Consider the following 5,000-nt stretch of genomic DNA (forward strand, 5'->3'; position numbering starts at 1 on the left):
AGCCGCACTCATCTGAAACTGTTTCTGATTGGACGACTAACGTCAACACAGCCTTCAGGAATGTGTGTGTGTGTGTGTGTGTGTGTGTGTGTGTGTGTGTGTGTGTGTGTGTGTGTGTGTGTGTGTGTGTGTGTGTGTGTGTGTGTGTGTGTGTGTGTGTGTGTGTGTGTGTGTGTGATGAACTGTAACTAAACAAGGACATGATGAAGGGCAGAGGAGAGCTGGACTCAGTCTCAGTTCGTCCTACGCCCTCCGCGTTTCCTCTCCTTACTGAGACGAAGAGGAGGAGGAGGAGGAAGAGGAGGAGGAGGAAGAGGAGGAGGAGGAGGAAGAGGAGGAGGAAGAGGAGGAGAGGAGGAGGAGGAGGAGGAGGAGAAAGAGGAGCAGGAGGAGGAGGAAGAGGAGGAGGAAGAGGAGCAGGAGGAGGAGAGGAGGAGAGGAAGAGGAGGAGGAGGAGGAAGAGGAGGAGGAGAGGAGGAGGAAGAGGAGGAGGAGGAGGAAGAGGAGGAGGAAGAGGAGGAGGAGGAGGAGGAGGAGGAGGAGGAGGAGGAGGAAGAGGAGGAGGAGGAGGAGGAGGAGGAGGAGGAGGAAGAGGAGGAGGAAGAGGAGGAGAGGAGGAGGAGGAGGAGGAGGAGAGGAGGAGAAAGAGGAGCAGGAGGAGGAGGAAGAGGAGGAGGAAGAGGAGCAGGAGGAGGAGAGGAGGAGAGGAAGAGGAGGAGGAGGAGGAAGAGAGGAAGAGAGGAGGAGAAGGAGGAAGAGGAGGAGGAAGAGGAGGAGAGGAGGAGGAGGAGGAGGAGGAGAAAGAGGAGCAGGAGGAGGAGGAAGAGGAGGAGGAAGAGGAGCAGGAGGAGGAGAGGAGGAGAGGAAGAGGAGGAGGAGGAGGAAGAGAGGAAGAGAGGAGGAGAAGGAGGAAGAGAGGAGGAGAGGAGGAGGAGGAAGAGGAAGAGAAAAGGGAAGAGGAGGAAGAGGAAGAGAAAAAGGAGGAAGAGGAGGAAGAGGAGGAAGAGGAGGAGGAAGAGGAGGAAGAGGAGGAGGACGTGGCCTTTTAAGGAGCTGTTCCTGTCGGAGGAAAGGGGGCGGGGCCTCTGCAGGAAGTGTCTCCTCCTCCTAGTGAAGTTTCCTTTTTAGGACTCTTTGTGTGGAGCTCACATTCCTCCGTCGCTCTCCCAACACTACGACTCCCATGAGCCTCAGCGGCGCTCAGCCCGGCTCCAGCTGCAGCTCTGTGGTTGGATGCTCGCCGGTGAAATGCACCCTGGGAGCTGCAGTCACTTCATGCCCCGCCCCCGGCTCGGCCTGTCGTTCCATTCATTTTCCCATGGAGGAGGCGTTAGCACCAATGTAGCTGCGTTAGCACCAATGTAGCTGCGTTAGCACCAATATAGCGGCGTTAGCACGAATGTAGCTGCGTTAGCACCAATGTAGCTGCGTTAGCACCAATGTAGCGCTGTTAGAACCAAAGTAGCAGCGTTAGCACCAATGTAGCTGCGTTAGCACCAATGTAGCTGTGTTAGCACCAATGTAGCTGCGTTAGCACCAATGTAGCTGCGTTAGCACCAATGTAGCAGGGTTTGCACCAATGTAGCAGCGTTAGCTCAAATTTCCTCTCTGACCTTAAAGTTCAACAAATTTGAACTTTGACCTTTCAAAAGCTCGACCAATGAGAGAGAAGCTTTACGTGTGACGTTTACGTTTCCTAGGGATCACAGGACACACAGAGACGAACAGAGACAGACAACCATTCACACCTACGGGTGATTTAGAGTCTTCAATGAACCGAACACCTGCACGTCTTTGGACTGTGGGAGGAAACCGGAGAACCCGGAGAAAACCCACGCACACACGGGGACAACATGCAAACTCCACACAGAAGGGATTCAAACCAGGAACCCTCTGGCTGTGAGGGGACAGAGCTAACCACTACACCACCGTGTCGCCTATTTAAATCATATTTATTATATTTAAGACGCTACAAATGAAATCCAACTTTAAAAAGTCAGAAAACTTTGTTTCTACACACGACACGTTTCCTCTCATCAGTGCTTTTATTGTGAAATTCTCTCGGTCCAAACATTAAGGACCGTCACGTCCATGAGTTCAGAGTTATGATGGTTTAATAATGCTGCAGTGATCTCTAACACCAGTCCGAGGTGCCTACATCTCCCAGAATGCCCGGCCTCCCCAGCAGCACCATACAGGGAGCTGTGTGTCGGACGGAGACACTCTTCCTCCTCTTTGTCTTTTTAAGGAGATGAACTGAAACATCATGTGACGGGAAACTGGGAGCAGCTGCCGGCAGCTCCTCTCCTCCTCTCCCATCAACACTCATCAGATCTATAAATATATGGTTTTATCTCATAACTCACAGTTTAATATCCATGATCGTTGCCTCCTGTTATTGTCTTTCCACCGCTTCAGCGTCATTTCATCCTTATTTTCACTCAGACGCTCTGAGACAAATCATCTTTACCCGCGCACCCATCACGCCCACGGGCCTGAAGACCAAAGCATGTTAGCATCACAAAAGCCTGTTAGCATCACAAAAGCATGTTAGCATCACAAAAGCATGTTAGCATCACAAAAGCCTGTTAACATAACCAAAGCATGTTAGCATCACCAAAGCATGTTAGCATCACAAAAGCATGTTAGCATAACCAAAGCATGTTAGCATCACAAAAGCATGTTAGCATCACAAAAGCATGTTAGCATCACAAAAACATGTTAGCATCACAAAAGCCTGTTAGCATCACAAAAGTATGTTAGCATAACAAGAATATGTTAGCATAACAAAAGCATGTTAGCATCACAAAAGCCTGTTAGCATCACAAACGCATGTTAGCATCACAAAAGCCTGTTAGCATCACAAAAGCCTGTTAGCATCACACAAGTATGTTAGCATAACAACTGTATGTTAGCATAACAACTGTATGTTAGCATAACAAAAGCATGTTAGCATAGCAAAAGTATGTTAACATGTCAGACGTTACTGCAGCTTTGTGTGAGTTGGTCCATGAAGAGCTGAAGCTGAGGTCAGTGTCACGGCAACGCAGTCGACCGACGCTGACGGTCAACACAGCTGCTCTTCATCACTTCATCACTTCATCACTTCATCTCTTCATCTCTTCATCATTTCATCACTTCATCTCTTCATCTCTTCATCACTTCATCTCTTCATCACTCACTCATTCAGCACCAACTGCAGCACGCTAAACCGACTTCATCACCTCCTGTGACGCCCTGAACGAAATTATGATGTTTTCATCATCATCATCATCAGCATCATCATCTTCATCATCTTCATCACCTCTTTTATTTTTTCACACTGAAATGTGAGAAAATAGGAACAGCAACGCTGCGCTGTTTATCTCGTAGGCTAACGCGTTGTTCAGTTAGCAAATCTAACACTAGCTGCTAGCTGTAGATATCTAGCTAATGTTACGATAGCAACAAATCAGTAGCATATCTGATAGTGTTGTACGAGTAGCTGCAGTATCCTATTCCAGGATATGTTTAGCCTAGCTTAGCACAAGGACAAGTAGCATGGGAATACTGCTAGCTAAACAGCTAGCATATGCAGCATTGTTTAGCTAGTCATTTATCTTCAGTTTATTAACTGAATTAATTAGAATTATGTTAGCACGTTAATAAAGTATACAACAGTTTCAACGTTAAACTAAAACTGACACTTATGTCATCAGTTTGACTCAGAGGTAGTTACATGTCGTAGCTACGGGTTATATTAGCTACATGTTGTAGTAGCTACATGTTGTAGTAGCTACACGTCGTAGTAGCTACACGTCGTAGTAGCTACACGTCGTAGTAGCTACATGTTGTAGTAGCTACATGTTATAGTAGCTACATGTTGGAGTAGCTACATGTTGTAGTAGCTACATGTTGTAGTAGCTACATGTTATAGTAGCTACATGTTGGAGTAGCTACACGTCGTAGTAGCTACATGTTGTAGTAGCTACATGTTATAGTAGCTACATGTTGTAGTAGCTACATGTCATAGTAGCTACATGTTGGAGTAGCTACATGTTGTGGTAGCTACATGTTGGAGTAGCTACATGTCGTAGTAGCTACATGTCGTAGTAGCTACATGTCGTAGTAGCTACATGTTGGAGTAGCTACATGTTATAGTAGCTACATGTTGTAGTAGCTACATGTTATAGTAGCTACATGTTGGAGTAGCTACATGTTGTAGTAGCTACATGTTGTAGCTGCATGTTGTAGTAGCTACATGTCGTAGTAGCTACATAACAACAGTAGTTAGTAGTATATTAACAATAATAATATTAATAATAATAATAATAATGAATTAAACATGAATAACATTAATAACCGTAGTTAGTATAATAATAATGAAACATTAATAACCATAATAACAGTAGTTAGTATTATAATAATAATAACATTAATAACCATAATAACAGTATTTAGTATAATAATGAAACATGAATAACCATAATAACAGTATTTAGTATAATAATAATGAAACATGAATAACATGAATAACAGTATTTAGTATAATAATAATGAAACATTAATAACCATAATAACAGTATTTAGTATTATAATAATACTGAAACATGAATAACATTAATAACAGTATTTAGTATAATAATGAAACATGCTGCTGTGAGTCGCTGTCAGCTGCATGTTTCAGGATGTTTCTCAGGAAAAAGGAGCGGCTGACCTGCAGCACACCGAGCGTTCTGATTGGCTGCTGCACTCAGGGCCTGCCCTATAAGGACGGGAGCGAGGGAGCGAGGGAGGAGAGGAGGGGAGGAGGGAGAGAGGGAGGGAGAGGGAGGAGGGTTAGAGCCATGTTTGGATGGAGGGAAGGAGGAGGAGGAGGAGAGGAGGAGGGTTAGAGCCATGTTTGGATGGAGGGATGAAGGAGGAGGAGAGGAGGAGGAGGAGGGTTAGAGCCATGTTTGGATGGAGGGATGGAGGAGGAGGAGAGGAGGAGAGGAGGGTTAGAGCCATGTTTGGATGGA

At 45.6% G+C, this 5,000-nt stretch overlaps 1 protein-coding gene across 1 annotated transcript in view; it reads right to left on the reverse strand.

Annotated features, from left to right (window-relative positions):
* noc3l (NOC3-like DNA replication regulator) overlaps positions 1 to 5,000 on the reverse strand; it is a gene marked incomplete at its 5' end in the record, with an annotated part of 13,621 nt that overhangs the window by 7,253 nt on the left and 1,368 nt on the right.

This window comes from Echiichthys vipera (assembly GCF_963691815.1).
Source record: "Echiichthys vipera genome assembly, chromosome: 18".
Taxonomy (NCBI): Eukaryota; Metazoa; Chordata; class Actinopteri; order Perciformes; family Trachinidae; genus Echiichthys; species Echiichthys vipera.